Source organism: Hipposideros armiger, unplaced genomic scaffold, assembly GCF_001890085.2.
Source record: "Hipposideros armiger isolate ML-2016 unplaced genomic scaffold, ASM189008v1 scaffold_349, whole genome shotgun sequence".
Taxonomy (NCBI): Eukaryota; Metazoa; Chordata; class Mammalia; order Chiroptera; family Hipposideridae; genus Hipposideros; species Hipposideros armiger.
In genome coordinates, this window is record NW_017731699.1 from 534907 (window position 1) to 545089 (window position 10183).

General features: G+C 41.4%; 1 pseudogene; it reads left to right on the top strand.

Annotated features, from left to right (window-relative positions):
• The first annotated feature begins 1330 nt into the window (after positions 1-1330).
• On the top strand, positions 1331-2457 carry LOC109392810 (etoposide-induced protein 2.4 homolog pseudogene; annotated as a pseudogene).
• Positions 2458-10183: the final 7726 nt, after the last annotated feature.

Here is a 10183-nt window from a genome sequence, read left to right on the forward strand (position 1 = left end):
AACACAAATTGCAAAATTAGCTTTTGAATATATTTCAGCCTCATCAGTACAAAGAAATGTAACTTTAAATAAAATAGCGTTTTTAAATCTGTCAAACTATCAACTATTTTTTTTTATTGGGGGGTTTGGGGGAGGGAACAGTGCTGGGTAATCGGGGAAGGACAGAAAAGTTGCTGTCCTTTTGTTCTTCAGTCTAGTTGTGGAGGACGTCGCTTCACTGGCCCATGTTAGTATTATCATTGCGCTCTTCCCAAGTGAGGCAGTTGCTCGCTGGTCATTGGACAGCCACTCATGGCAGCCCAGCTCCAGGTCGAGCTGTTGATCACCATCTTAGCTGTAGAGGGCGTAGCGTCACTGGCCCTCATGTGGGATCCAAACCGGGGCCCTGCTGCTCAGAGCTGGCGTCCCAAGCCAACTCTTAACCAACGTGCCACTGGGCCGGCTCAACAATTTTTAAAAAAATTATAATTTCTGAGTATCTTTGAGGAATTTTCATGATTTGGACCCTGTTCATACATCATCTCATTTAGTCCTAATATTCCTAAAGTAGTCCCAAGTACCAACCCCATTTTATGAATGAAGAAACTGAATCTCCTAGAGATTGAATAATGTAAAGATGTCAATTTGAATACACACACACACACACACACACACACACACACACACACATCCTCTCCCTCCTGAGATGCTACCAAAAAGATAAATAATTCTTTGCTATGGGAGGTGTTCTGTGCATTGTAGGATGTTTAGCAGCATCTCCTTGGTCTCTACCAACTAGATGCCAGTAGCAACCCCCGTCCCTAGTTGTGACAACCCAAACTGTCCTGAGATATTTCCAAATGTTTCCTGTGGGGAACATTGTGAAACACTGGAATAAGGGCTGGTGGGGCTGCAGAACTTGAGGGTGAGGAATTTCAACTAGACTCTTGACGAGGTGCGTTTGATGGAGCAGGCTGGAGGAAGCCATGGTTTACTGTGACCACAGAGCCACCGAAAGATGCAGAGCAGGTGAGAGCTGGCTGGCCTTGCCACGCCTCTCGGCTTGGAAACTCCAAGCACCGAAAAGGGCAGAAGAGACTTGGAGAATTAAAAACCAGAAGATTAATGAGAAGTCTGTTTGGAGAACAATTTGATTGCTGATACATCTTGACTCAGGAATATGGAGGGAGATCTTCAGGAAAATAGGGGACTCAATAGAATACCTGATATAACAATGCATTTTAAAAAGTGAACAATGACAGAGACTTCCCAGCGCCCCGCGCCCGGGGCATGCCCAGTGTGGGCGCAGCGGCCTCGGCCCTGGGAGCGCCCGGGGCGGTCGGGGGCGAAGGAGCCCAGCAGTCCGCGGTGGGCGAGGGTCCGGGCTGGGCCAGAGCCAGGCGGCGGCGCTGCCAGGTCCTTCATGATGAAAGGTTTTGAGATGCTTCTCTCTGCTCTGTGTAGTTGGTAGTTTGGGTGGTGAAGAGATGGCTGACAGTGTCAAAACCTTTCTCCAGGACCTTGCCGGGGGAATCAAAGACTCCATCTGGGGAATTCGTACCATCGCAAAGCTAGATGCTCGAATTCAGCAAAAGAGAGAGGAGCAGCGTCGAGGCAGGGCAAGTCGTGTCCCGGCACAGAGGAGAGCCCAGAGCCCAGAGCGGAAGCAAGAGAGGGCGCCACGTGTTGTTAGCTCCAGCGCTGCGCTTGGAATGGTGGAGTATTCTGGTTCAGTCTCCTTTTGTTTTATCGAGTGTTTATTCCTGTGCTTCAGTCAGTAACTGCCCAAATTATTGGTGATCCATTACTACATGGAGATGTTTGGTCGTGGCTGGAATTCTTCCTCACGTCCATTTTCAGTGCTCTTTGGGTGCTCCCCCTGTTTGTGCTTAGCAACGTTGCGAATGCCATTTGGTTTCAGGATATAGCTGATCTGGCATTCGAGGTATCAGCGAGGAAGCCTCACCCGTTCCCTAGTGTCAGCAAAATCACTGCTGACATGCTCTTCAACCCTCTGCTGCAGGCTCTTTTCCTCATCCAGGGGATGTTTGTGAGTCTCTTTCCATCCATCTTGTTGGTCAGCTGGTGAGTCTCCTGCATATGTCCCTTCTCTACTCACTATACTGCTTTGAATATTGTTGGTTCAATAAAGGAATTGAAATGCACCAGCGGTTGTCAAACAGAGAGAGGAACTGGCCTTACTACTTGGGATTTGGTTTGCCTTTGGCTTTCCTCACAGCAATGCAGTCCTCATACATTATCAGCAGCTGCCTCTTCTCTATCCTTTTTCCTTTATTCATTATCAGCACCAATGAAGCAAAGACTCCTAGCAAAGCATGCCTTTTCCAGCTGCGCCTCTTTCCTTGGTGGTTTTCTTAAGCAACAGGCTCTTCCACAAAACGGTCTACCTGCAGTCTGCCCTGAGTAGCTCAACCTCTGCAGAGAAGTTCCCTTCACCACATCCGTCTCCTGCCAAACTGAAGGCTGCTGCAGGCCACTGTCACCTGCCACCCAGAGGGGATGAGTGGGATCGGAAGGCGGCTGTGCAGCTCTTTCCTTGTTCACCTCCCCAACCAGGGAAGGCAGGACCCACGCTGCCAAGGGCCCTCTGCATGTTCCCTTCTCTCGGAGCAATTGGGGGTTTTGTCTCTGGTGCACGTAAGGCACAATCTTCCTGACACCAGTATGTGGATTTTTAACACCCGTGAGTCTGAAAAGACCACAGGTTTTTCTGCAGCTCTTTTCTAGCAGTTGCCAGCCCCTGTGCCTGGACTGATTTGAATACTTTTTCTCCCTGTGCCATTTACCTTCCTCCCTCCCCTTCCTGCCTTCCACCACCCTTGGCTGAATGGATTTTGTAATTCTAGCTATTGTATTTTGTGGACCTGTTGTTTTTGTTTTTCTGTGAAGCACATATATTGGATGTGGGAGGTAAAGGAGTATTTCAGTTGCTCCTGGTCACTCCCTTTATAGCCATCACTGTCTTGTTTCTTGTAACTCAGGTTAGATTTTGGTCTCTTGCTCCACTGCAAAAAAACAAGCCTGAAGAGATGGAACAGGAGGCAAGACCTCACAGCCAGATGTACTGGGTTTTGAGGAGTGATTTTTCTTCCCCTTGAAGGGAAAAAGCTTTTTTCACTGGTACATTTAAAGTTCCCCAACTATAGGGAGGTACCAGTTTTGGACAAGTGCCACTGCAACACAGAATGCTCAGAGAACCTGAACTTTTAAACTCTGGAGGTCTGAAATTTACTGTCGGCCACTGTTGGGTCTGTCTGGTGTTTTAAAAGAATATTGGGTGCTGCAAATAAGAACTGAAGGGGTAAACTTATTAAACCCGTTAAACCTGAAAAAAAAAAGTTAACAATGACAAAAGAAGACAGTGCAAGACGAAAAGGACAGTTAGAAATACCAGCCCAAACAAAAAGGGACAGGAAAATAAAAGTAATATTAATACACAGCATGGGTCTTTGTTGAATAATATTTCTACAGTTATAATAATTTATTATATTAATCATAACATGATTATTAATAAATATATTAATGATAATCAATGAGATATTGTTATATTACTTAATAATTGTTGACTTATTGGCTAAACTAAACAAAGCTATATAACTTTATTGGGAGGATATGGGAATATAAAGAAGGGATGGGGGAGTTGTAAATGAACTAAATACTAATCTGTCACAGCAGTAAGTGAATAGATAATGTCTAAAGTTTTAAACTTATAGAATGAATATATTATCAGCAGTAAGCACCTAAAGCAATAGCTGAAAAAATTAAGAATGGGTTGCCCCTGGGCTGTGAACAGGAGGGCAGAGGACAACGGGTCAAGGGACCAGTGTTTTGTATTATGTCTTTTGATAATACAGTGAAACCTTAATTGTGAGTCACGTGGTTTGCGAGTGTTCTGCAAGATGAGCAAACATTTCTAACACATTTTAATGTGGTAAATGAGCGATGTCTTGCAATACAAGTAGTTTGTTTCTGTAACAAATTATGCTCGCAAACCAAGGTATTACTGTATTTATGTTTAAAACAATATGCATATATTATTTTGATTAAAAATATAGTACCCAGACATGTTAAAACTATAGTAAGAGGAATACTCTCATTCCTTGCTGGTAGAAGTATGTTTTGAGACAAATTTTCAGAAAAATAAGGTGATAACTATCAAAAGCCTTAAAATATCTATCACCTTTAGGAAAGTATCCTTAGGAAGAAGTTAGTAGGCCAAAATATATATACAAGGCCTCATATCTTATTTGTAACAGCAAAAAGTTGGAAATAACATAAATATCCAGCAATTGGAGAGTGACTAACTGAATGTATAGCTGTACGAGTACAATTAGTGTTATACAAGCTTTTAAAATATAGATGAAAAATTTTAATGTGGAGATATGCTTTCAAAGTTAAGTGGAAAAGAGCAGGGTACACAACCAGTTAAGAGGCCTTGTCTCAACCACGTAAAATACACGTCATTGCAGAAAAAAGACTAGACAAATATATAAACATATTAACACTGGTTATCTCTGGGGTTATGGTAAATTTTATTTTCTTCTCAATTTTTCTCAAGGTTCTAATTTTCTTTAATTAGCATGTATTCCTTTCATAAGCAGAAAGAACAGTAATGTTATTGTTTTACAAGAAAAGGAAATAATCTTGAGCACAAAATATCTTGCTACAGGGCAAAACTGGCCACTCTGCACCGAACGCCTGGAAGGGGGAAGGCGGAGGTTGCTTGTTACCTGCTTCAGGCCTTCCCGGAACCAGAACCACTAAAGGTTGAGTTCACACTCTACAGTCAGCTAGCAATTAGGAATGGAACAAAAGGCTAATATGAAGTTTCATTTTGCATCATTGGTTTAGCTCATCAAGGCCTTGGAATAGCATTCACAGTATAATGACGGCGGTGACATTCCTTGTCACTTCCACTTGTCTGAAAGTGTGGCGCTGGTCAGTGGGGATCTGTGGTTCTTAGACTCTTCTTCAATTTCAGGTAGCAAAGAACAAATGAATAGGGTACTTTCATTTATGGCTGTTTAGGCCAACCAACCAGCTTGGCTTAAACAGGTATGGCTAGAAAGCAAGCAAAGAAGACATTACTTATTTGAATAATTTTTTTATGGTCTTTTGCCTAATAAAATGTAGCTTTTCACCAAAATGCCAAACCAAAATATTCTCTTACTGATTAATAATACAAAATAGAACAGTTCCCTTCAAACTTTTGAGTTGTTAGTCACCTGAGAAAACTGCTTAAAATGCAGACCAGTTGGCTCAACCCCCAGGGTCTGATACATAAATTCTAGGGTGGGCTCAAGAATGTGCACTTTCAACAAAGAGCATAAGTTAATTTTTATGCTTGAGCTTCTGGGACCAATCTTTGACAGTTGTAAAGTTTAAAGAAGTACAGGCAGACCTTAGAGATATTGTGGGTTTGGTTCCAGACCATCACAAGAAAGCAAGTATCCCAATAAAGTGAGTCATAATCTTTTTGCCTATGGCGGGTCTTGCCTTCAATTTGTAAAAACATGCAACATCTGTGAACTGTAATAAAGTGAAGTGCAATGAAACGAGGTATGCTTGCACATACCCATGGGTGTAAATTAAACACTTTCCAAACTAGAAATTATTTGTTATTAATCACAGCTTACTCTAACTAGTTTTTTTAAAATTTATAAATAAATATTTAAACTTTCACTAAAAGATTGGCAGGTGAAATGAAGAGAATTGAAGGGCATAGCTATCTTCGTCCCATCTGAAATTTCCATAAAAGGACAGTAAGTGGATTTTTGAAAAGGTCATACATTTACAAGAACCAAGAAAAATGAGAAAAGACGGCGCTGCAAGAGAGATATCAACAAAATCTTGGGAGCCATGAAGTGGACAGACAAGTGATAAATGATGTAATAGGGTGGAAAAAGCAGAAATCTCCATGTGCAACGGTGAAGCGAGAATGAGAAGCCGATGTGCTCACATCAGCCTCATGGAGGCTTGGATACCAGAGGTACCAGAAACCTCTGAACTTGGGGATGAAGAGCGGGGCTGAAAAGAGGAGCCTCGCTTTACAGTCTACATAAGTAGCAGTCCAATTATGGCCTGTCCCCTGCTTTACCCTTAGACAGAAGATTTATGTTCCAGAAAGTGACAAAGAGACTCTAAAGTCAGAGATATCCGACCATTGAAGGGCGACTGTGCCTATCCTGATTTGTGATACTGGAGCTGGACTCTGGGAACATTTCTTTTTTGCTGACTGGTTCAATACTAGGCTTTGTCAGTAGAAGGTTCTAGAGTCATACTACAAGGTGATAGCAGCAGGAAAATGCTTGCTTCCCTTCTGGTTCTGTTTCTCCTACTGTTTTAGTCAGTGAGGGAGCCAGTGGATTGATGTGGGAGGCCTGGCGGTGCTCGCCACAGTGACGCTCAGGCCACCCTCAGCCCATGCTCTGCCTGTTCTGTCTCCATGGCAGCTCCGGCTCAGGCCTCAGGAAACTCTTCCCGCCTGATGGCCATTCAGCCCATCCACACACTCTACAGTGGCAGGTCACTTCTACAGATCATCTCTGGCAGGTGTGCTCTGGCAGGTCTCTTTGCCACAGGTAGGCTATGTTTTCTTGTAGTAGCTATGCTGTTTTTGAGGAGATCTTATCTCAGTCTTGGGGGCGGTAGGATGGCAAGCAGGAAATGGCATGCCTCTCCCAGTTCCTAGAACCATTTCCTTTATTGCCTAATCTCCCTCTGTCTGAACAGTCTGAACTTAAAATTTCTCCTTCTTCTCCACTTCCTCTTCTTCCTCCTAATTCTTTGCTACTTCTCTAGCTTTTAGAGGCTTTTTTTTTAGTAGTCAACCACTTTTTACTAGTTAACATTTCTTTATATTAAATTTTTCTCTGTTCAAATTACTAGTGTGGTTTCTAGCTTTTGATATATTACAAGGGTTTGAAAATGGGGATTGAGTGAAAATCCTCATATTTAAAGGTGAGATCCACAGTTTACTTCCTTCCTCAACTCCCAGAACACTAGCAGCCAGGATTGTATCCCTCGGGCAGGAAGGTTCCTCCATGAAGAAACTGACTGACCCAGAGAAAAGACCTACAACATTGATACTCCAACAAAATGGCCAGGGAACTTCTGATAGTCCTTCAGTGAAGCCCATTAGCCAGCAAGCTCCACCTATGGACATAACTAGATTTTTTGTTCCTTGCTCAGAAATATGAATAGGTAGCTAGGAATCAGCAGGCATCTGAGGAAAGTTTTTGCCATGAAAGATAGTTTTGGTAACAAAATTTTAATAACAAAGAAGCAGAAAGGAAAAGAAGATTCTGGACTTAATATCATCCGAGGCATGAGTTATTGCACCCATAAGGGGAAAAAAAAACACCCTATAAAATGAACATTCAGAAAATGGAAAACAGCTCTTGGAAATTAAAAATAGGATAATCAAATTAAAAGTTCAACAGAAGATTGAAAGATAAAGTGGAGGAAATCCCCAAGTAATTATCTAAAAAGACAAAGATATGGAAAAATATAAAAATTAGAATATCAATTCAAGAGGTATAATTATACTAGTAGGCATTCTAGAAAGAAAAACAGAGAACATGAACTAAGAAGTTTTTCAAGAAATTAATACAAGAAAACCTCTTGGGCCTGAAGGACACAAGTTTCCTTATTGAAAAGGACCCTCTGAGTTCCCAGAACAATAACATGGAGACATATAATTGTGAAATTTTAGACAATTGGGTAAAAGATAAGATCCTAAAATCAGAAGGCCAGTAGCTTTCTAATCAACAACACTAGAAACTGGCATCCAGCAGAATAATGCCTTCATAATTCTGAGGAAAATTGGCTACCAACTTGGAATTCTATACCCAGCCAAACTATCAAGTCTGAGGTTGGGGGGGGGGATAAACACATTTCTAGACATGCAAGTCTCAAACATATCACTCCCTTAAGCCATTTCTAGGAGGCTACTAGAGAATGTGCTTTATCAAACCAAGAAACCGGAAACATAAGAGCTGTGAAACAGGGCATCCAATATAGGAGAGAAGCAAAAAGAATTCTCAAATGACACAGTTATAGCAGGAGAAGAGGACAGAGAACTGTAAAGGGATAGCGCAAAATAATAAAATAAAATAAATTAATTAAAAAAATAAAAAAAAGAAAATTGTAGATTACCGTATGTGTTTCCTTGCTGAGAGGAATTTTAAAACTTTGACAGAGAATTTAAAGGAAGAGTTAGTGATAGAGCAATTCAAAATATAAAGTAATTCTCTCCAGGACATTTAAAAAAAAGTTATATAACAAAGGAAATTAATTGCAGTACAGTTTGTGGCTCAGCTGTGACTAGTAGGTAGTCATAATAATACAAACACTGAAATTAATATTTTTTAAACCATAAATCATGTTAAAAAATAACATACTACAAGGATAAAAGGAGAGAAAATGTTGTGTGAGTGTGTTGGGGTGGTGGTAGTGGTAGTGGTGGTGGTGGCTGTCACATAGTTAAATCCTCATTCTCCATAGGAGGAAGGCAATAAGTAATACCTAAACTGAAAAAAAAAAAACAAGAAACATTAAGTACAAGCATATATATCACTATGGCTGTAAGTATCAGGAGAAATACCTGAAGGAGCTTGAAATGATTCCCTGTAGTGAGTAAAACTGGAGGAATAGGGAAGAGGTGAGCAAGAGACTGACCTTCTTTAGTACTTGTTGAAATTTAGTACTTATTGAAATTTAGTCTTGTTAAAATTTAATACTCTGTGTAAGTATTACGTAAATCAATACTTACATATGAAAAAGTGAAACTTAAGTGATTTGAAACCCATCGCTATTATTTTTGCTATTTTGAAGCCTCACGTTGGGGGTGCCCAAGACCGCCCTCAGGTTTGGTGATTTGCCAGGAGGACGCATAGGACTCCGTATATAGCCATACTCACAGCTATGCTTTATTACAGCTAAAGGTTGCCAAATAAACTCAGGGGCAAAGGAACTTGAGACAAAGCCCAGAGGAAACTAGGTGCAAGCTTCCTAGCGTCCTCTACCAGTGGAGTCACACATAAAAAACTATTTAATTCTTCCAGCAATGCCTCTGACCACAATGTGAAATGTCCATTAGGAAAGCTCATTAGAGGCTCGGTGTTCAAGATTTGTATTGGGAGCTGGTCATGTAGGCACCCTCTGTCTAGCACATAGCAAAATTCTAGATTCCCACAAGGAAAGCAGGTGGTCCACGCAAGCCACATTGTTTACACAAACAGTTTAGGCACAGTGAGACTCTCTTAACCATTTAGGGAAAGTTTTATGTCAATTTAGGGAACTGTTTATCATTCACGTTCCAACCACCAATGCTACAAAAGCAGGTCTTTCCAAGAAAACCAGTCTTACGCTGCTATGTTAACCCTTTCCTGTACAGGCATTAAAATTCTTTACAAATATTCTCATAATGTATCAGAAAAGTGCTGAGAGAACTGGAAAGACTCCTGCCTGAACTTGAAGTTAGTCATAAGATCCGAGTTCAAATCTCATTCAACGCACTTTAGAGGTCATGTGATATGGGGAGAGGAACTGAGACTGTTTGAGGCTTGCTTTTTTCTGTAGGGCTAATGGAAAGTTTGAAGGCTATGATTCACAAAAACGTGTGCTCAGGAAATGATTATTTTGTTTTGTGATTTTTGCCTACAGAGTTTTCTCCCATTTGGACTTGAACCTTTTCACTCAGCCTCTTTTGTACTGTTTTTGCATTAAGATAAATGTGTTCTACTTCAAGGAGTTTTTAAACATGTCCTCCACGTAGTTTGTCTTAGCTACATAGAAATTCCTGCTGTACTCTTCATGTGTGCTTATCGGCAAGAGGCCATGCAGCTTCGCCAGCTCTAGGCAAAACCCTTTGATGGGTCCCTGTACCAAGAAAAACCACATCAGTGTAACCAGCTTTGAGTGGGTTCCCCAGTGGGCGACTTCCAGTGGCTTTCCTTTGTACGTCTCTGCTTCGCTTTCATTTACAGTGACGCCCTCCAGGGCTGAAGGATGAAGAACGATTCCCCTGATCTCACCTTTCCTTACTCTGACCACATTGCAGCCCTCAAGGAAAGATTCTGTACAAAAGCCAGGGAGTCCACTGACTCAACAAATGGTCCACTCTCCATTTGTTCCTGTCTTGCCCCCCCAAATGCACTGATTTGTGACCATTGGCTCTGAT